We start from the raw sequence: 22,803 nt of genomic DNA, 5'->3' as shown, positions 1-22,803 counted from the left end.
TAGATTTTAAAATCCACACAAATAAACAGTCAACATAGCTGTTTGCAGGATTTCCGTAAAATTTACGGAGATTAAACTGGGCCGTATAGTGGAGACAGGTCCTACTGATCAGCTGTTGGATCAGTCAGGATGGCCGGGCAGTCCAAGGCGCTGCCTTCGTGTCCCAGTCTCCATTGGAGGCGTGGGTTCAAATCCCACTTCTGACAATTAGTGTTTTCATCTGGAACTAATGTCTGAGACATGATATTGGGAATAAAGAACTTAGCAATTCTTTGTATTTAAGCGGAAATGAATGTGCGCAAAACTCAAAACTCAATGGTAAGTACAGCATTTTGTGAGCATCTTTATTGTCAACACATGTGAAGTTACCATGTGTTTGTACACAGTAGACATATCTACTGCTGTATTCACTGTCTGTGGCCAGTCCTTCAAAACCTGTTCTTAACATCCTCTGAAAAATTAGCTAACTAAATGACTTAAGTTGGCCAATAATTGTTTTTTTTTTTCATCTTCATTGTGATTGTTGTGTGCCTTTACTAGCATACATGTGGAGATTATGAAAGAAACTGTCTAGCAAACCCTTGCAACACTTTGAAAGGTTCCATGGTGTAATGGTTAGCACTCTGGACTCTGAATCCAGTGATCTGAGTTCAAATCTCAGTGGAACCTGATTTTAAGTTGTATGTCTGCATTAGCTTAAGTTAACTGTAATGTCTTGTTTGTGTTGTAATATCCATAGAGATTCGTGGTGTAGTATGGAACCATTATCCTGACTTTTATGTATTAATCGCGATATCATGTGTCAGACATTAGTTCCAGATGAAAATACTGGTTGTCAGAAGTGGGATTTGAACCCACGCCTCCAGTGGAGACTGCGACCTGAACGCAGGTCCTTGGACCACTCGGCCATCCTAACAGATCCAACAGATGTTCAGTAGGACCTGTTTAAAAAATTATAATATACTAAATTAAACATGTCACTCTATTGTAGGTTCTCAGTCATCCATGTCATAGTTAACAAGGGAAGGTTTCTCAACTGTCAGTCCAAATATATGGGCGTTCATGGAGACATGGAAGAAAGTCACCAGGGTGGCAATGTGCTTGACAATGGTATGGCATTGGAAATAGACTGACAATTGGGTCAACATTGTGCAATTATCTTCAAAATGTCCAACTGAGTCCACAAATAAACCTGCCAGATGGGAAATAAACTGATAACTGTCTTCATGGTCTAAACGTGTCGAATATTGCCGTACAATTCCCACAATGAGTCCAGATGTGTCCGTTTTGGTTCTTGATCCATGCTATTACCCCAAAAGTGCACAACTAGGCCAAGGGACATTGGACTTGGTAAAAGGTCCTCCGCAGAAGTTTTGTCTCTTATCCAAGAGACTTCTTTAGTTGTTTTTTACACAGAAAGGGTTGGACACAGTGCCCACTCCCCCACCCATATCTGACAATTGAAAGCTGTGGGGAAAGGGGGGTTCCAAAGCTAATAGACCATTCAACAAGCAATTCTGATGCACTATACTGGCCCATTCAGGATGAGCACTGTATACTCTGACTGCAGCAACACAAGTTTAAATTTCAGTGATCCCTAATTTTTATGGTGACTGAATGCAAAGTGTGTATCCCCCATATAAGTCAAAGCCTATCACTTCCAGTCAATACTGTCAAATTTGGAGCTCCTTCTGATTACATTAACAACCAGGTGGCTCCTCAACATGCCCCCACCAACATACTGTTTACAGTCTAAATGACCAAGGACATTACACCTGTAAGCTTACTTTACACTAGATGTTGAAAGTTGAAAGGTTGATCTTTTTCACCTGTGCTGGGGCTTAAAAACAGGTTCCACTGAGATTTGAACTCAGACCACTGGATTCAGAGTCCCCACCCATTTCATGACAACCTAACCCACTTCCAGGTTAAATCCTGTCCACTTCCGGGTTTGGCCAGATACAGATACAGATAATTCATATGGTTAACAGATACAGATACAGCTGTACGTGCTAATCTTTATTAAACACTTCTTGAGTTAACCTTCCACTTTTTTTTGCCTTTTTACGTACATAACTACAGCTCTGATTTAATACAGGACCAATGTCAGAGATCGTGCAGATCTTTCACCAGCTAAATACCAATTCCCATACCGGGAGCTGAACCAGGGCCTGGGTGAAAACCAGGGTTTTCCTTACTATTAGAAGTCTTTAAGAGCAGCAACCAAGACCTTTTGGACACCACTTAGGCCAAATGAATGTAAAATCAAACCAACTGAACGCTTTCTCAGATCTACTGATTGTAGTTTCCAGAGGACTCCTTAAGAATGCATGTAAAGGTTACTTAGGCAGAATCCAGACTTCTAGACCATATGGGACTGACACGTTGAATAATAACAGTGATTTTATGAATACATCCATAGATATGCCAGGAACAGGGCAAATACATATAAATACAATGATACATATATCATTACATGAGTTAGGTTCGGGGAAATGCATATCAGGGCATAGGGCTAATACAGCTCTCATTTAATACAGGACCAATGACACAGACCTTGCTGCAGACCTTCATCGGCTAGACATCGATTCCCATACCGGGAGTTGAACCCAGGCCACCTGGGTTAAAACCAGGAATCCTAACCGCTAGACCATATGGAACATTAATAACAGGAAAATGATTACATGAATCAATTCATAGGCTGGCTCGAAACAGGCCTTCTCTTGATTGTGAAGAATCTTCTTAAAAAGTTTTATCTTGAAGCTTTTGAGTGTTCTTTTGGTTTTTATCTGCTTTAACTATTACCGGACGGCGGGGGCACGGAGCAGAGCAGAGCGTCCGTTAGGGAGGAATCCTCCTCCGTGTTCAGCTCCATTTTGAACCTGTAAGCTCACTTTAAACTAGATGTGGAAAGTTGAAAGGTTGATCTTTTTCACCTGTGCTGTGGCTTTAAAACAGGTTCCACTGAGATTTGAACTGAAATCGCTGGATTCAGAGTCCAGAGTGCTAACCATTACACCATGGAACCAAATGCAAAAATGCAAAAATCTGTCTCAATGACCAGATGTGTTGCAAGATTTGCAATCAACAGTGCATTGTCCAGCGATGGTGGTATAGTGGTGAGCATAGCTACCTTCCAAGCAAATGACCGGTGTTGGATTCCCAGCCATCGCAGTAATTTCTTTGAGTCATGTTACTTTTTAACTTTGATTTATACAATAGCAGTGCAAGCATTTTCCCATGGTTTGATTTCCAGCCACTACCAGGTTTTGAAGCCATATACAACATAAACATTACATATTCCACCCAGGTTTCTTCTCTTATTCCGTGTAACACAAAAAAAGTTTAAAAAATCTGAAAATCTTCAAGGGCTGTAGCTCAGTGATAGAGCACATTTTCAGTCTCAATGCCCAGATGTGTTACAAGATTTTCAGTGAATATTGTGCTGTCCAGCAATGGTGGTATAGTGGTGAGCATAGGTGTCTTCTAAGCAGTTGGCCTGGGATCAATTTCCAGCCATTGCAGTAGTTTTCATTGTGTGGTTACTTGCTTTATTTGTGAAGATTAGCCAGAAGGGTTACTCGTCCAACCTAATTTGATAAAATATTAGATCTCTGTTATGGTACAAATAAGAGAGCATATCAATCAATCAAGCTGCCTCCACGAGGATCCACAGACTCAGTCAGTGCACTACGATTTGCACTTTGCCCTTGTCTGATAACTCCTACTAACCAATTGAAAAGTTTATGAACATTTGTGCTAACAGATATTTGCTTTTCAAGTTGTTGTGGCCGAGTGGTTAAGGCGATGGACTAGAAATCCATTGGGGTCTCCCCGCGCAGGTTCGAATCCTGCTGACATCGAATGGCATTCTTTAAGAGTGAGAGCAAACCACATCACAGCAAACCTCATTTCCTTGTGGGAGTCATCCCAAAAGGATTAATAAACATAAGTCTATGTCTATCTATGAAAAAATCTGAAAATCTTCTTCTTGTACTGTAATATATTTATTGTGTTACGCTCCAGTTTTTATGGGTGTCATGGCGGTTATGAGCACTGTAGCTTCCATTTTTATATTTATTGAAACTTGACATGCCATTAAGTTTACTCTTCTGCAAGTGGAGACATTTCACATCAGACACTTGCAGCAACAGATGATTTGTTAACAGACTGGAAATAGACTTCATGCTGATAGCATAACAAATAGTAGAGAATGGTTTTGATCCAAAACCCTCTGGGTTAGGGGCCCAGCACGCTCCCGCTCTGCTCTCAGGGGTTAGAAAATCTGTGATTGACATTTTGAGGCAAGGTGGCAACCAAGGCTCCAACAGCTTACGGGTTGTAAAGTTAAACATTTGGTAGACCTTACAACTATCTTTTATGTGAGCTTCCTGATTACTCACACATTGATTATTCATATGTAACACTTGTGATTGGCTGGTGTTTAATGCAAAGAAAGAACTGGAGCATTTATTGTTGAGAAAAAGTAGACTGACACTGAAGTATTGAGACAACAGTGACTGAAAATCTAATTCAATCTACATATCGGTCTTCATAAAGCTCTAAATAGATTTTCTCACCTCAGAGTCATCTGGAGCACGTAACGATTAGCTTCTGTCCCTCTGAACCCTGAGTGAAAATCAGTCTGCAGTGAATGAGATGCAGTTCCCCTCAGTCTAGCCAAGAATATATTTTCAGGGATCATTTCTATGGGGCGCCGTTTGTAAAGCGGCTCGTGCTGAAAATAACAGCAACATTTTGTCACATTTAGCTTTAAATAATGTTTAAAAAACTGGTATGAAATTTTGAGGGTCACTTTCTTGCACATTTACAACAATATTTGTCAACTTGGAAATATTTTAAATAGTTAAATCCAAATATTAAATGTTACACCTAAATGTTAAATGTTAAATCTATATGCTAAATCTAAATCTAAATGTTAAATCTAAATCTAAATGTTAAATCTAAATCTAAATGTTAAATCTAAATATTAAATCTAAATGTAAATAGTAAATCTAAATCTAAATCTAAATGTTAAATCTAAATATGAAATCTAAATCTAAATGTTAAATCTAAATCTAAATGTTACTGTACTATGTAAGGACTACAAACCCCACGTTCACCAGAAATCTACTGGTTACTATGTAAGGACTACAAACCCCACGTTCACCAGAAATCTACTGGTTACTATGTAAGGACTGCAAACCCCACGTTCACCAGAAATCTACTGGTTACTATGTAAGGACTACAAACCCCACGTTCACCAGAAATCTACTGGTTACTATGTAAGGACTACAAACCCCACGTTCACCAGAAATCTACTGGTTACTATGTAAGGACTGCAAACCCCACGTTCACCAGAAATCTACTGGTTACTATGTAAGGACTACAAACCCCACGTTCACCAGAAATCTACTGGTTACTATGTAAGTACTACAAACCAAAGTTAAAAACAAACCTGAAGCTGAAGAAACCCTAAACGTTAACGGAACAGATCCGCAGACCGAATTGACTGACGGAGCAGGAGAGAGCGAGAGAGAGAGCGAGAGAGAGCGCATTTCTCCATGTTCTGTGTGTGTGTGATTGATCCGAGCGGGTTTGTAGGCGGGGGGGGGGGGGCGCTGTGATTATCACAGAACGCTGCGCGGCCAGTTGAGGAGTTTTATTCAATCCGAGCACGGATATTGACTCATATTACTCGGATAATACTTGTACTCGGCAAAAGTGCTTTATCCGTACCGGATACTCGTTTCAGCCGGACACTCGGATCACCCCTAGTGTATATGCAGTAATATAAAAGAAAGTTGATGTCATAATGAATTGTGATGATGACATAATGAATGGTGATGATGAATCAAAAAGAAAGTTGATGTGAATATGCAGTAATGTAAAAGAAAGTTGATGTGTATATGCACAAATCTAAACCCCACGCATCGACCCGGTATTGCAGCGTCACCGGGAACGGTGCACCCATCTTCTGTCTTCTGGAAAAACAATTAACGATGCACGTGAAGCTGCCCGTTGCCCAAACTGTCAACGGACCTGAAGAGACATGGCTGGCAGATTTTACCGCCAGAAATTGTCCTAAAAACTGAATGATCTGTGAAACCTCGTTGGGTTCCTGGTATCAAAACGTTGTTATAATACTTGACAAGATAAAGCCATACAAAAGTGTAGCAAGATTTGCACTTTTGATTGGCAGAAAAACAGCAAGGACAAAATATAGGTGAGGCCTTGGATTTGGAAAAGCGGCACACCAAGTGAGAATTACCGCGAGGGTTGGGACTGGGAAGACTGGCGTTTTCGGCTGCTCTCGAGAGTGGGCTGTACTTACTCTGGTTTCTCTTCATAACGCACAAGTCTTTCGCCTTTTACTAAAGACTTCCGTGGAGAGGAACGCCTATGAGTTGAAATTATTTTTGGTGGGCTTTGCTGTTTGGCTAAGCCTTTTGTACTTGTGAAAAACAAATATGCTCTCCAAAAGGAAACTCAGATTCTTAAACGTAGCCAAAATGTGACAGCATGGGAATATTGCACGTTGGCAGGAGCTTGACCAATTGGGAAAACCACAATTGCCGTCTTTAACTAAAACTTTTTGTGCTTCCCCATGAAGCGCTTGGACGGGGGTGCTAAGCAGCAGCTGTTATGTCCATTTAAAATTACTGGACCGTGACAACTGAGAACCGTCCGGGGAGGTCGCATCTGACAGCATAGAGGTGGTGGTCATCGCTTCTCGGCCTTTTGGCTAAGATCAAGTGTAGTATCTGTTCTTATCAGTTTAATATCTGATATGTCCTCTATCAGGGGACAACATATTAAATGGATTTTTAGCAATGGGAGTTGAAAAAGGGGCTTGCTTCATTCACTCCACGCATCGACCCGGTATTGCAGCATCGCTGGGAACGGTGCACCCATCTTCTGTCTTGTGGAAAAACAATTAACGATGCACGTTGAGCTGCCCGTTGCCAAAACTGTCAATGGACCTGAAGAGCAATTGATATGAGTTGATCAAAAATTGTTATATTTATTGCTGATTTGAAAACTATTTACATGACAGCATCGAGCTTCAGATCAATGGTGTTGTCATGGTAACAAACAAACTATATACAGAACGTTTTGCAACAATTAATACAACACATGCTGTTGCAATTATGAAGTAAAATGTAATGAAAAAGAGTTTTCATATTCAATATAACTTTCTTTTTTTAACTTTTTATTTTTTTATGATCAGTGTGATTTTTTTTTTTTTTGGTTCTTTTTTATTTTTTTTATTTCCACACCAGGTATATGTGTGTGTGTGTGTGTGTGTGTGTGTGTGTGTGTGTGTGTGTGTGTGTGTTTGTGTGTGTGTGAGTAAGAGAGAGACACAGAGAGAGAGGGGGCGGGGGGGGGCAGCTGACAGTAAAAAAAAAAAAATCTCCGATGGCAGAGACGCAACTGGAGTCGCATTTAAAACAAGCAGCATGTCTGAAACCCACGTTCACCAGAAATCTACTGGTTACTATGTAAGGACTGCAAACCCCACGTTCACCAGAAATCTACTGGTTACTATGTAAGGACTGCAAACCCCACGTTCACCAGAAATCTACTGGTTACTATGTAAGGACTACAAACCCCACGTTCACCAGAAATCTACTGGTTACTATGTAAGGACTACAAACCCCACGTTCACCAGAAATCTACTGGTTACTATGTAAGGACTGCAAACCCCACGTTCACCAGAAATCTACTGGTTACTATGTAAGGACTGCAAACCCCACGTTCACCAGAAATCTACTGGTTACTATGTAAGGACTACAAACCGAAGTTAAAAACAAACCTGAAGCTGAAGAAACCCTAAACGTTAACGGAACAGATCCGCAGACCGAATTGACTGACGGAGCAGGAGAGAGCGAGAGAGAGAGCGAGAGAGAGCGCATTTCTCCATGTTCTGTGTGTGTGTGATTGATCCGAGCGGGTTTGTAGGCGGGGGGGGGGTGCTGTGATTATCACAGAACGCTGCGCGGCCAGTTGAGGAGTTTTATTCAATCCGAGCACGGATATTGACTCATATTACTCGGATAATACTTGTACTCGGCAAAAGTGCTTTATCCGTACCGGATACTCGTTTCAGCCGGATACTCGGATCACCCCTAATGCGTATACACATCAACTTTCTTTTTGATTAATTTATATACATATCAATTTCTATTTGATTTATCATCACCATTCATTATGTCATCATCACTATTCATTATGTCATCATCACCATTCCTTATGACATCAACTTTCTTTTTAATGAATGCCTAACAAATCAACTTTCTTTTTAAATAATGCTTTCTTTTAGATTAATTCATACACTCATCAACTTAATTTTTGATTTATGCAAATACACATCAACTTTCTTTTATATTAATGCATATACACATAAACTTTTGTTTTGATAAATGCATATACAGATCAAATTTCTTTTTGATTAATGCTTAAAAAACATCAACTTTCTTTTTAATAAGTGCATATACACATTCAATTTAGTTTTTATAAATGCATATACACATCAACTTTTGTTTTGATAAATGCATACACACATCAACTTTCTTTTTCATTAAGATAAGATGGTGCTTGAACATGAAGAGCTTTGTAGGTGAGAAGAAGGATTTTAAATTCTATTCTGGATTTTACAGGAAGCCAATGCAGAGAAGCCAAACCAGGAGAGATGTGATCTCTTTTCCTGGTTCCTATCAGAACACGTGCTGCAGCATTCTGGATCAGCTGAAGAATCTTTATGGACTCTTTTAAGCAACCTGACAATAAAGAACTGGAGTAATCCAGCTTAGAAGTAACCAATGCGTGGACTAGTTTTTCTTGTTAAACTGTTTTATTGAGAAATCAGACATGAGAATTACAACCTCAACAATACATGTTTGTTTTCTCTTTTATGTGAACATAAAACATAAAGACAATACAAAATTAAAACAAAACAAAAGTGACATAAATAAGGACATTCTCAAGACCCAATCACCTCCCCCAGCCCACCCTCCTCCCCTTTCCTGGGACTTACATCAGATCACATCGATAATCAAAACAAATCATCTTCAAATAGGGTTATTAATATATTGCTGAAGGGGTTGCCAAGTTCTGTTGAATCGCTTTAAGTTATTTGCTAATGAGAACCGTACTCTTTCCAAATGAGAGAGCCTTACCAGTTCATCCAGCCACAATTTAACCGATGGAGCCTCTGGTTTCTTCCAGAACATCAACACTAGCTTTTTTCCTATGATAAAGGCATAAGACAACAATTGTCGTTGGTATTTATTAAATTGAGAAAGCTGAACAGAAACTCCGAGTACAATCAGAAGTGGGTCCAGCCTTAACTCTATACGGAGCATATCTGATAAAGTTTTAAATACGCCAGACCAAAATGGGGTTAATTTTGTACACAAAGAGTAAGAATGGAGAAGCGTAGCTTCTGCAATATGGCATTTGTCACACAGTGGGGATGTGTTAGGAAAAATTTTATGCAACTTCACCTTACAGTAATGAAGCCTGTGAATAATTTTAAATTGAATAAGACAGTGTCTAGAATTGGCAGAACACTTGTGAATATTCTCCAGTGCAGCCTTCCAAAGTTCATCACTTATCTCCGTTCCTAATTCCTGCTCCCAGCCTGATCTAAGGCCTTGCATGGACGGCGAGGAGCTGGATAATAACACATTATAAATCTGGGAGATCAGATGTCTTCCTCCACCACCCAGCTTAAAGAGTTCGTCAAATTCGTTAGGTAATATATTCTCTAAAGTGCGCATGTGTTTTTTGACATATGCTCTGACCTGTAGATATCTAAAATGATTGTGTTTATGGAGACCAAATTTGGCCTGAAGTTGAGAGAAAGAGGCAAAGTTACCACCCACCAGCAAGTCACCAATAGTCCTGATACCTAAATCTTTCCATTGTGTATAACCTGAATCTAAAGTGGAAGGAACGAATGAAGGATTCTTTGCTATTGGTATTAAGGTAGAAATGGATTCAATACCAAACTGGGATTTTATCTGTTTCCAAATACGTATAGTACTGTGAATGATGCAGTTATTGTTGTATGCCAAGGTATCTGTACTTGTGGGTGACAGAATAAGAGCGCTAATTTCATAAGGGCTGCAGTCTTCCTTTTCCATTGTGATCCAATTGGATTGTGTAAAATTACGATCTAACCAAATTGTAATGGTGCGCAGCGTACAAGAGTAATAGTAAAATGAAAAGTTTGGGAGGGACAGTCCGCCCTCTACTTTTGCCTTGCAGAGATGAGCTTTGCTAATTCGGTGTGTTTTATAGTCCCACAGAAATGGAACAATTATAGAATCAAGTTTCTTAAAAAATTTCTTAGGTAAAAAGATGGGAATATTTTGAAACAGGTAAAGGATCTGAGGGAGAAAAACCATTTTTATTGCATTGACTCTACCCACTAGGGAAATGGGAAGAGATTTCCAAAACTGGATGCTATTTTGTAGATTCACCATAAGGGGTGAGAAGTTAGCTTCATAAAGTGAATTAAAGTCCCTCGTAATCTCTATTCCAAGGTAAGTAATCTTATCATTAGCAATTTTAAATGGCGTACTTTCCAAGATCGAAGAGTCTTTGAGCTTAATTGGCATCAGTTCACTCTTAGACCAGTTAATCCTATAACCAGAAAACCTCCCAAACTGAGAGATTGTGTCTAGGAGCGTTGGTATGGTACACTGAAGATTGGTTATGAACAGTAGGATATCATCCGCATATAAGGAAATTTTATTTATAGTCCCTTTAGTAATGTATCCCTGCACAAGCGGGTTGGCACGAATTGATTGAGCAAGGGGTTCTAGGGCCAAGACAAAAAGTAAGGGCGAGAGCGAGCAGCCCTGTCTGGTGCCCCTATGTAATTGAAATGCAGGAGATAGTGTCTTATTAGTAATAATTCTAGCACAAGGTTTATGATAAAGGATTTTTAACCATTTTTCAAAGTGTTCACCAAGATCATATCTTCTCAGGGTTGCAAAAAGGTAGGGCCATTCTATTTGGTCAAAAGCCTTTTCCGCGTCGAGGGAAAGGACAGCCAAATCAGAAGTTTCCTCTTTCTGAGAGTAGATCACATTATAAAGACGTCGCAAATTAAAGAAAGAGTGTCTGTTAGGTATAAAACCCGTCTGATCGGGGTGAATCAGTTTATCCATTAATAAAGTCAATCTATTAGCTAGAATTTTGGCTAGAATCTTTTGATCATAGGTTAATAGTGAAATTGGCCTGTAATTACCTATTTCCTCAGGATCCTTATCCTTTTTTGGTATTAATATTATTGTGGCTTCTCTCATAGTAGGCGGTAGGATATTATCTGAGTTTGCTTGGGTGTACATTTTTAGCAAATAAGGTGATAATAGGTCGCTAAATTCTTTATAAAATTCCCCAGGATATCCATCAGGACCAGCTGTTCTCCCACTTTTCAGTGATTTGATAGCAACCTGAATATCTATGCATGAGAGATTTGCATTAAGAGAGCTCTTATCTTCCTGAGTTAAAGTTTGGAGATCACAGCTATCTAAAAACGTCTGTATAGTTAAATCATCTTTCACAGCCTTGGAAGAGTACAGTGATTCGTAAAACTGTTTAAAGCTATGATTAATGTCTTTGTGTGAAGTTAAGACTTCTCCATTTTCTGATTTAATTTTGTTAATTGTGCGGTCACTTTCCATTTTCCTTAATTGCCTAGCCAATAACTTATTAGGTTTTTCCCCAATTTCAAAATACTTCTGTTGAGTAAAAATGAAAGCTCTAGTGATGTGGTCTGACAACAATTGATTATATTTGTACCTCAGCGAGAGAATTTTTTTGTGAGTTTCTGTGGAAGGTTGCGTAGCATTATCCTTGTCCAGACGCCTAATTTGTTGCTCTAAATCCACCAATTCTGCACGATTCTTTTTCCTCTTTGCTGCTCGAAAAGATATAATTCCTCCCCTTAAGTAGGCTTTCATAGTTTCCCACAGTATTGAAGGAGACGTTCCCGGAAGGTCATTCATTTCAAAGAAAAACGTAATTTGCTCTCTGACAAACTTACAGAATTCTGGTTCTTTCAATAGTTGTGGATCTAATTTCCATGTTCTTCCAGTTTGGTTCACATGATCTAATTGTAAATTTAGAGAGAGTGGGGCGTGGTCTGAAATTGCTATATTGTGATATTGTACTTCACTAGTATAGGGCAATAATTTTGCATCTATCATTAAGTAATCAATTCGTGTGTACACATTGTGAACATGTGAGTGGAATGAGTAGGCTCTCCCTTGAGGGTTAAAGATCCTCCAGCTATCAAACAAATTAGAATTATTTAAATATTCCTTAAGGAAGATACTAGCATTAGAGGTCGATGCTCTACGTGTTGACGAGCGGTCTAAATATGGATCTAAAACAAGATTCAGGTCCCCTCCAATAATTAGATTGGTCTGCGAGATGTCAGGTATCTGGGCTAAAACATGTTTGTAAAAAAGTGGAGAGTCTATGTTGGGGCCATATATATTGACCAGAGTTATAGGAACAGAGTACAATTCTCCTACTAATATTAAATATCTGCCTTCCCTGTCAGATATGGTTGATCTATGGGTAAAAGGTGTACCTTTTTTGAATAATATTGCCACGCCTCTAGCTCTCACTGCACAAGTAGAATGATAAGCTTGCCCTGTCCACCTGCATCTCAGTTTAATGTGCTCATTCTTATTAAGGTGAGTTTCCTGAAGGAAAATTACATCACTGGACAGTGTTTTTAGGTGCGCTAATATCTTACCCCTCTTAACAGGATTATTCAAACCTTTAACATTCCATGTGACCAAGGTAATTTGTCCGCCTTTCTTTGTTTGTGTTGTATTAACCTGCATAGCTCAGAATAGAATGAAAAAGAATATAGAGGTCCTCATAAGTGTAAAAGGGATGATTATACATCATATGTAAGTCCCAGCCCACCCCAAACAAAATACTCACTGTCTTGCCTATACTAAGAAGAATATGCAAAGTAAGGCGCGACCCCTCTAAGGAAGTTATAAAGAAAAAGATAACCGAAACACTCACACAACAAAGACACATTAACCTACTTAACTAACAACTTCCCTTACCACTAACTCCTAATTAGAAGTTGAAAGAGCTCTGCAAGAATATAAAATTTAAGCACCAAACCGACATCTGAACGGTTGAAAAAAAAAAAAAAAAAAAAAAAAAAAAGGGTCCGAAAAACATATATCAAGATATATAAACTACCTATTTATAACTATCAGCCCTCTTCAGATTGTCAACGAAACTTAAGGCAGCTAACTACGTAACCAAGATGAAGAATCTAAACATTATATAAAATTAGCTGGATAAACATCCCAGGAAAGTCCAACATTGAGTACTACCAGAATCCAGCCACTCCACATCCTCGTTAGGTGTCCGCCACGGGGTCATCTGCATCGCCTCCACCCGTACCAAAGTGGAGCTCCGCGAATTTCTGGGCCTCCTTCGCGTCTGTGAACATTGTTTCTGTTCCTCTGAAAGTCACTCTCAGCTTTGCGGGATACAAAAGTCCATACCGAACTCCCGGCTTGTCCCGAAGAAGTGCTCTGACACCGTTAAATGCAGCTCTGCGTTTCGCAATCTCGGGGGTGAAGTCAGGAAAGATGTGGATCTTCTGTCCGCGGTAGGCGAGGTCTCTCTGAGTCATGGCCTTCCGGAGGATCATTGTAACGTCGCGGTAATAATGGAGTCTCACCACCAACGCCCGAGGATGTCCCGTGTCGTCTGGGCGCCTTCGTGGGGCTCTATGAGCGCGGTCCACCAGCGGTAAGTCATCCAGCGTCAGCACGTCTTTGAGGAGCTGTGAGACGAATACGTTCAGTTCTACGCCTTTCTCTGCCCCTTCTTTTAACATTGCAATCCGTATATTTTGTCGTCTGGACCTTCCTTCAAGATCCATGTACTTTTCTGTTAGCTGATTCGTTTCTGTGCGTAGACGTTTTATCTCCGACTCTAGCTTTGTTATGGCATCTGCTGACTGTGTGGCCGCTCGTTCTAGCTCAGCTATGGTTGCGCCATGTTGTTCGTTGGACGTTTTCAGGACTTGAATAGCATTTTGAGTCTCGGTCTTGAGGGTGAGGAGTTCTCCTCCAATAGTGGCGGACACCTCTTCGATGCGAGTGTCAATTGTCTGACAAATTTCGAATTTGGTGGCTTGTAGCTCTGTGCGGAGAGAGTTTATAGCATCTAGGATGGTAGCATTAGCCATCGGGTAGCTACCTTCAGGCGAGTCCGGGGCGGCTGGGCCCGATTCTTTCGCTTTCTTGTCCTTGCTGGAAGCATGCATCCTCAAACTTGCTTTCTTCATGTCCTAATGCAATTAAATGAAGACTAGACTTTCCTCTCTCCCAATCTATAATAGAGTTGTCCAAATGTCGATTTAGTACCAAAAATATTTCTAAATTTGCAGGAGCTCCAGGGAAACGCTGCCTACTCCTCCATTGCTCACTAGCGCCCCCCCGTGGACTAGTTTTTCTGCATCAATTTTCGACAGGATACTCCTGAATCTCTGAATGTGATGACTACTGCACTGGGGAAACTTCGGTAGGCCTGGCCACGATTTCACGTCAGGGAGATTTTTCCGTGAACGTCATGGAGAGTTTAACTTTGCAGAGTTTGATTGTGCGAAGTCAATACAAACAAAGAAATGTGTTTCCGCCCTGTTTCGAACAGGGGACCTTTCGCGTGTTAGGCGAACGTGATAACCACTACACTACGGAAACTGACGAAAAGCATTTATTTTGCATATTTGTGGGAAAATGCACCATTTTTATTTTACTGCAAATGTTCAAAAAGCTACAAAATAGAGATTTTAAACTAGATTCAGTCACAGATGCTTTGTCATGGATTTGAATGATAGCAAATATGTAGTAAACCTAAATATTTCTACATGCATTGACTGTGGTCTGAATGTTGGAATAGCGCCACCTATTTCTTGATGTGCCAAATATTAAGCTTGGGCATTCCTCGTTAGTATAATGGACAGTATCTCCGCCTGTCACGCGGAAGATCGGGGTTCGATTCCCCGACGGGGAGATTTTTCTACCAGCTAACCAATGCAAGGCCTCGAGAAAGTCCCGGCGAACGCGTGGGACTACTCGGGAAAGTGGGCCTTGGCTCAAGCTGTGTTCAGCATGGAAGGAGAACTCCTGATCCTATATGGGAATAATTTCAAGCGATTGAAAGAGCACAACTCCTGGACGTGAACAAAACGTCACAAGGTGCCGCAGGACTTGGGAGAGTGTCAAGTCTAGCCACCTTGGAATTCCATTTATGCTCTTTGCAGACTATGTGGTTCATTTGGTGTTAAGCTGAATCTCATTTTAAGAAAATTGCCCCATAGAACTTCACTTCCCAGAGTGCACCAGCAGCAGTGCACCTGAACAGCTGCTGTGCACCTGATCAGTCATCACTGATTAGGAGCACCTGGTAAGACATGGAGGTGCTCAGTCAGTCAGTAACACAAACTGCAGAGAGAAGACACTTCAAGTTCACCCACAAAGCTCAGCCCAGAGACGCCAATGGTTTACAACCTGATCTACAACAAATCAACAACTAATCCACTGGCAGACCAATCACCTGAACGAGCCAGATAAGAATAAAAGAGTTTGAATTGAAAGTTTGAGTTGTACACGTGTCCTTTGGGTGCTGAACGAGGGGAGGACTTGACAGTTGTAAACCAAGCGGAGCGGCCTGGCCCTGAGGATAAACGGCTTCAGATCCAGAAATAAGTCGTTGACGCAGAGGAAGTCAAGATGGCGGAAGATGTCCTGGGGAAGTCGGTCCAGCAGCTAAAAAAGGAGAGGACCAAGGCAAAAAGCAGCTTCACCAGACAAGCCAACTTAATTTCAAGAGAAGCAAGTAGCATGCTTCAAGTGGAGTTAAAGGAAGAATTCACTAAGCTTTCAGACTGTTTCAGAAAGATGCTTGATGCAAACGATGACTACAGGCTCGGACTGGAAGCAGACATTAAGACTGAGGAGAAGGAAGCTGGTCTTGATGAACAGCTAAAGGCCGACGTTAACAGAGCTGTAACGGAAGGTGAAGCGAAGTTGGTGGAAATAAGAGACATTGTTCAAACAAACCTGTGGTCGAGGTATGGAAGAAGTGAACTTCTTGGGGCAATTCTGGAAGCAGAAAAAGCCAATGAGAAAGCGGCTGATGTACCTGTGGAAAGTGCCAATTTAGAGGGCTTTGAAGTGCACCTCGCTCTCTTGGAAAACAGAAGAAAAGAGGCCATCTCAGCAATGTTAACATGGGAGAGATGGATCCCTGTTGAATTAAAGGAGGAATTAGATGGAAGAGTCAAGGATGTACGAGCATTTCACAACAGGCTTGAGTTAAGGAAAGTGGAATTTGTCACTGCACGGACCATCAATGTGCAAGGCACAGGAGTGAAACCATTACCCCAATCGGCAACAGCCACACCAATATTAAGAATCAAGCCAACCTCTCTACCTATCTTCAATGGAACCAAGAGAGAATATCACAGATGGAGGAAAGACTGGGAAAGCCTGCAGAAGCAGGGAGAGCCATCCGGATCAACTGAAGTGAAGAAAATTCAACTTTTGGAGAGTGTGGATGACAAAATCTCAAGAGACCTCAGACTTTCAACCTACACCACTGCTAATGACATGTTCAGAGTCCTGGAGAACAGATATGGCAACAAATCAACCATCATAGTGGAAATCCTTGAAGAGCTTGAGAAGATGCCACATGTGAAAGGGAACCAGCCAAGAAAAGTCATTGACCTCATACAGACAGTGGAGAAGGCCCTGGCAGACCTCACAGAGTTAGGAAACTCTGGAGCTATAAAGAACCCACTGGTAATTAAAACCATTGAAAGCAAGTTGCCTGACTTTATTAAAAGAGACTGGGTCGAACCCAGAAACAACGTCACATCAGACAACCACTTTGACATGCTCTTGAAGTTCCTGAAGAGTCAAGAAGAAATACTAGAGAGACTTGAACAGCTCAGAACTGTGGAGAAGTTGGATAAATCAGATTGGTCAGAGAAGAAGTATGACAGAAAGACTGCCTCAACAAGAACCACAAAGAAAGGAGACTTCGGTGAGGTGTGTGGTGTCTGTGGTGAAAGTGGGCACAACAACAAGATTTTCTTCTGTAGAAAGTTCAAAAAACTTAAGCTACCTGAAAAGAAGGCTGTACTGAGAAAGCTAGGAGCATGCAGAAAATGTCTCGGATGCCATGATGCAGATGGATACTGCAGAGACACTTTCTTATGCAGAAATGAAGACTGTAAAAGGGAAGGTGGTGCCCCGGACCACCATTTTTTCCTCTGCCCAAAAGGAGAAGTCAGAAGAGGTGAAAAGAGAGAGAGTGCAAGAAACAGCAAAGGTGAAAGCAAACTAACAGAGGAACAAGAGGGATTCTTGTCTGAACTTTCTCCAGAAATGGCAGATCGATGCAGAAAGGCTTTCACCAACACCAGCAAAATCGCAGGGACATTCGATGCTTCAGGCCAGTCTGAGCTACTGCAAAGAAATGGACTCCCTGAACTTCCTGTCATTATGATGTTGATGCAAGTCACTGCAAATGCAGGGCAGAAGATAGGGACTTTAATTGACCTCGCTTCAGATACAAACTACATAACCCATAAGGCTGCAGAAAGACTGAGGTTAAGACATGAGACGATAACCTTAGTTGTGCATGGAGTTGGTGGTATGACCATGAAGGTGAGAACACAAAGGTATCTCCTGAAAGTTAGAGTCAAGACACCTAAAGGAACAGAGAGAGCTCATGAAATGGTCTGCTACGGCTTGGACGAAATCGCCAGAGTACACCAAGTAATTAAACCAGAAAAGTTGAAAACGTTTTTCCCGGAAGTCAAACTTGAAGAATTGGAAAGACCAGAAGAGGTTGAACTTCTGATTAGCCACAGAGAGGGAAGACTTGCTCCACAGAGAATAAAAATCATTGGAGACCTCGTCTTGTGGGAGGGCCCATTGGGGAAGACGGTGGGTGGAGCACATCCCGATCTATTTGAAGAGGTGGAAGTTGCAGTATATGAGTCAAAGACACACTTTGCTCGCTCCATGAGGACAGCTGCTGTCAAATACCAAGAGATCATAAGTCCTACTACTGACAAAGCCCAGCTACAGCAGGAGGATGTGGCTAAGACCAGATTTGCAGCTGCCAGTAATCGTGAGTTTCTGGAGTGGTGGCGCTGGGACAGCATCGGAGCTGCATGTGAGCCAAGATGTGGAGGATGCCGATGTGGAAACTGTCCACCAGGAGGAAAAGAAATGACCCTGGCAGAGGAGCGAGAGCTAGAGGTAATTAAAGGAGGCCTCACCTACAAGAAGGGTGATGCTCACACACCAGCTCTGCATTGGGATGCAAAGTATCCTTGGACGGTAGATCCTGCTTCTCTCCCAAACAACAAAGGTGCAATCCAAGCTTGTTTCTTAAGGATGGAAAAACAACTAAGCAGAGAGCCAGACTGGAAAGTTGCATATGCTACCCAGATCCACAAAATGGTCGAACGAGGCGTAGCCATAAAACTCACCAACAAAATCATGGACGAGTGGAACGGACCAGTGTGGTACGTGAGCCACCTGGTGGCACCAAATCCTCATTCTATGACAACACCAGTTCGTATTGTATGGAATAGCAGCCAGAAATACAAAGGTGTGTGTATGAATGATCTTCTTCTGAAGGGACCAGACGTCCTCAACCCTATCAGAGCTGTCCTGCTGAGGTTCAGAGAAGGGACGTATGCAGCTCTAGGAGACATCAAAAAGATGTACAACTCTGTATGGCTGGAGGAGCGTGAGAAGCATCTTCACAGGTTCCTCTGGAGGGACAACCCAGATGAAGAGATACGTGAATATGCAATTACAAGAGTCAACATGGGGGACAGACCTGCTGGTTGCATTGCTCAGTTGGCTATGAGGGAAACAGCAAGCCTGCCCAACTTTCTCCACTTGGAGGATGAACGTAGAGTCATTGAAGAGGACAGTTATGTGGATGACCTCTTAACCTCCCAAAATGACTTAAGTAAACTTAACAAGATCACAGCAAATGTGGAAGAGATCTTGAAAGCTGGAGGTTTCTTCCTCAAACCATGGGTCCGGTCAGGGCAAAGTGGGAGGCAAGGAAATGAGACAGATGTCCTAACAGAGATACAAAGCAGAACCTTGATTCTTCCAAATCAAATGAGGGGCGTAGACAACAAAGCCTTGGGTATTGGCTACCAAGCGGATGAAGACAAGTTGTACATGTTAACCTCAGTTAACTTTTCCAGAAGGAAAAAGAAGATGAGAGTTGGAAAAGATCTTCTCAAAGAGGAGGTGAGAACTGGGACACCTAAACCACTGACTAGGAGGGCTCTCTTAAGCCAAGTGGCTGGACTGTACGACCCAATTGGCTTAGTTACACCTGCCAAACAGAAAGGAGCGATTCTTGTCAGAAAAGCATTTCAGGAGGGAGGGGGTGGAAAACTAACCCAAGAAACCTGGGACCAACCTCTCTCAGAAGGCCTCAGAGAAGAAGCCATACAGCTTTTCGAAGAATATGTGCAGCTTGGACAGGTGAGATTCCACAGAAGCCTCACACCAGCTGGCTGGGAAGGGAAACCTTGGGGCATTACGTTCTCAGATGGAAGTGACAAAGCCTATGGCGCTGTGATGTACTTACGATGGGAGACAAATCAAGGCACTGAGGTTCGTTTAGTTGAATCAAAAGCCAAACTGACACCCCTAGATCAAAGGGAGAAGCTGTAGAAGCTGAAATGTGTGGTGCTGTCTTTGCAGCCAGGATCAGAAAGTATGTGGAAAAACATGCTCAAATGAAGATTGAGAGATGGTTCCATCTACTTGACAGTCAAACTGTCTTGGGAGCCATTCAAAGAGTCAGTTATGGGTACAAAACCTTCTTCGCAAATAGAGTGGGAGAAATCCAGAAGGCTGGACTAATGCAAGACTGGTGGTGGATCCGTGGAGATCTAAACATAGCTGACATCATAACAAGAGGGGGCGCTCCTGGAGATTTGGAGGAAAATTCCACATGGCAAACTGGACCGGATTTCCTGAAGTTGCCAGTGGAGGAGTGGCCTATAAAATCAGCTGGTGAGGTTGCAGCTCAGGCCAGGGAGAGTGTAAACAGGCTCCAGAGGAAGGCATTCTCGTGTGCATTAAGAAGAGCTCAAGCAAGAAGGAGTCAGCAGGAAGGCACTCAGGAAAGTCCAAAGAGTGAATCTCAAGAGGGAATTAACCCAACTCTTCTAGGACGGAGACCCACTGGCTGGGTTAAAGATCTTGTGGAAGTAAGAAGATTTAGTAGCCTGTCCCAACTGGTGAGAGTCGTTGCCTGGGTTTGTCTAGCTGCCAAGCAGTGGCTAAAGAGGAAGTATAAGGCCCCTAAACAGTCAGAGTGGGAGGTAAGATCACCCAAGCAATCTGTGATTACTGTCAAAGACCAGGAAGATGCACTAACAGACCTCTTCCTCGCAGCTCAGGACAGTACAGTTTTCTCAGACACGACTCTTAGCAGATTGGCGGTATACAAAGATTCAAACTCTGGACTGCTAGTTTGCGGAGGTAGGATTCAGACGTTCAATGAAGATAAGAGCACAGTGCCAGTTTTACCATTTGAAGCATGGGTGTCTACACTGCTGGCACGGGAATCCCACAAAGCAAATCACGAGGGAGTGGCAGGAACCCTTCTCCGGATGAGGAAGAAAGCCTGGGTAATAAAAGGCCGTAGACTTGCTAAGAAAATTGTAGACAGCTGTGTGGTCTGCAGGAAAAACAAGGCAAAACTGTGTCAACAAATCATGGCTGACCTGCCTCCAGAGCGAACAGGTCCAGCTGCACCTTTTGAATTCACAACCATGGACCTGTTCGGCCCTTATGAAGTAAAAGATGAGGTCAAGAAGAGAACTAGACTCAGAGTATGGGGGATAGTCTTCTGCTGTATGGCTTCCCGAGCCATACACACAGAAGTGGTGAGTGACATGTCATCTGAAGGATTTCTGCTAGCCTATCAAAGGTTCACTTCACTGAGAGGACATCCCAGGAAACTCTGGTCAGACCCTGGCACAAACTTTGTGGGAGCCAGACCTGCGCTGGAGAAGCTTCACAAATTCCTCAACCAACTAAACAAGTCTGAACTTGAGGACAAAGCTGCCAAGCATGGTACAGAATGGTCGTGGATGATCCACCCTGCTGACTCTCCCCATAGGAATGGTGCAGCAGAAGCAGCTGTCAAGATAGTAAAGCGGGCATTGAGTAACCTCGGTGGAGATGGTGTTTTCACATGGGGAGAATTCCAAACCTTTCTCTACATGGCAGCCAACCTTGCGAATGAGAGACCCATCGATGCAAGAACTCAAAGCAGAGAAGACTGTGTAGAGTACATCACCCCGAATTCTCTGCTTTTGGGACGTGCCAATCTAAAGGGTGACACTGGAGATTTTCAGTTTGACGGCTACCCTTACAAAAGACTAAAACGTATTGAAGCAGAGGTGAGCAATTTCTGGAAGAAGTGGAGCCAATTGGCTGGACCTAATTTGTTCATAAGGAACAAATGGCACACCAAAGAACGAAATGTTGCCGTTGGAGATGTGGTCTGGTTAGCTGACCAAAATGCCCTGAGAGGACAGTACAGGCTGGCTAGAGTGGTTGATGTCAATGCTGACAACAAAGGCATCGTAAGAGATGTGCTTGTGAAGACTGTTCCCAGCTATCCTGTTCACACCACAAGAGCAAACAGTGAAAGAACCAAGAGCCTTCGAACTAAAATCCCAGCCACAATTCTTCACAGAGATGTTCGACGTCTTGTCATCTTACTTCCCACTGAAGAACAAACAGAAGTATGAAGGGTTTGAGTGACCTCTCTGGCTTGTGAGAAACCAGGAGCTCAAGTGGGAGGTGTTAAGCTGAATCTCATTTTAAGAAAATTGCCCCATAGAACTTCACTTCCCAGAGTGCACCAGCAGCAGTGCACCTGAACAGCTGCTGTGCACCTGATCAGTCATCACTGATTAGGAGCACCTGGTAAGACATGGAGGTGCTCAGTCAGTCAGTAACACAAACTGCAGAGAGAAGACACTTCAAGTTCACCCACAAAGCTCAGCCCAGAGACGCCAATGGTTTACAACCTGATCTACAACAAATCAACAACTAATCCACTGGCAGACCAATCACCTGAACGAGCCAGATAAGAATAAAAGAGTTTGAATTGAAAGTTCGACTTTATCAGGCATTGATCTACAGCTTCCACTGGGGTGAATCATGAGGGGGAAAGCGTGCCTTGGCTCAGGCTGTGTTCAGCATGGGAGGAGAACTCCTGACCCTAAATGGGAATATCGTCAAGCGATGGAAAAAGCATATCTACTGGACATGAACAGCACCTCACAAGGCGCAGCAGAAGGTGGGAGAGTGTCAAGTCTGGGCACCTTACAATTCCTCTTCTGCTCTTTCCAGATTATGTTGTTCTGTGGGCTTCATCAAACAGTGATCTACAGCACCCACTGGGGCAGATTGAAGTCCAGTGTCAAGCATTCGTAATCAAAGTCAGCCCCTCCAAATCTCAAAGCTCAGGATTTCTCCCATCGGGTTGGGAGTCAATTGCTGTCCCAAGTGAAGACGTTCTTGTATCTCAAAAGCTTATTTCAAACAGTGCAACTTGTTCCAACACAAAAACCACAATACTACTGAAACTTTGGATGGTCGCCTCCGCCTCTCACACGGAAGACTGGGGTTTATTTCCCGATGGGGAGATCTGTCTACCAGCTGC

At 42.3% G+C, this 22,803-nt stretch overlaps 5 non-coding genes across 5 annotated transcripts; 4 read left to right on the top strand and 1 right to left on the bottom strand.

The window, feature by feature from the left end:
• The first annotated feature begins 597 nt into the window (after nucleotides 1-597).
• On the top strand, nucleotides 598-669 carry trnaq-cug (transfer RNA glutamine (anticodon CUG)). Its single transcript has one exon. It is a non-coding gene; the product is annotated as a tRNA-Gln (tRNA).
• Nucleotides 670-6,330: 5,661 nt separating this feature from the next.
• LOC116680348 (U5 spliceosomal RNA) lies at nucleotides 6,331-6,447 on the top strand. The gene has a single exon (XR_004329756.1). It is a non-coding gene; the product is annotated as a U5 spliceosomal RNA (small nuclear RNA).
• A 278-nt stretch (nucleotides 6,448-6,725) lies between these two features.
• LOC116680347 (U2 spliceosomal RNA) lies at nucleotides 6,726-6,916 on the top strand. The gene has a single exon (XR_004329755.1). It is a non-coding gene; the product is annotated as a U2 spliceosomal RNA (small nuclear RNA).
• Nucleotides 6,917-14,692: 7,776 nt separating this feature from the next.
• Nucleotides 14,693-14,765, bottom strand: trnav-aac (transfer RNA valine (anticodon AAC)). Its single transcript has one exon. It is a non-coding gene; the product is annotated as a tRNA-Val (tRNA).
• A 241-nt stretch (nucleotides 14,766-15,006) lies between these two features.
• trnad-guc (transfer RNA aspartic acid (anticodon GUC)) lies at nucleotides 15,007-15,078 on the top strand. The gene has a single exon. It is a non-coding gene; the product is annotated as a tRNA-Asp (tRNA).
• The last annotated feature ends 7,725 nt before the right edge of the window (nucleotides 15,079-22,803 follow it).

Source organism: Etheostoma spectabile, unplaced genomic scaffold (assembly GCF_008692095.1).
Source record: "Etheostoma spectabile isolate EspeVRDwgs_2016 unplaced genomic scaffold, UIUC_Espe_1.0 scaffold00018405, whole genome shotgun sequence".
Lineage (NCBI taxonomy): Eukaryota > Metazoa > Chordata > Actinopteri > Perciformes > Percidae > Etheostoma > Etheostoma spectabile.
The sequence above is the reverse complement of the archived record's forward strand: the minus strand, read 5'-3'. Positions and strand labels throughout refer to the sequence as shown.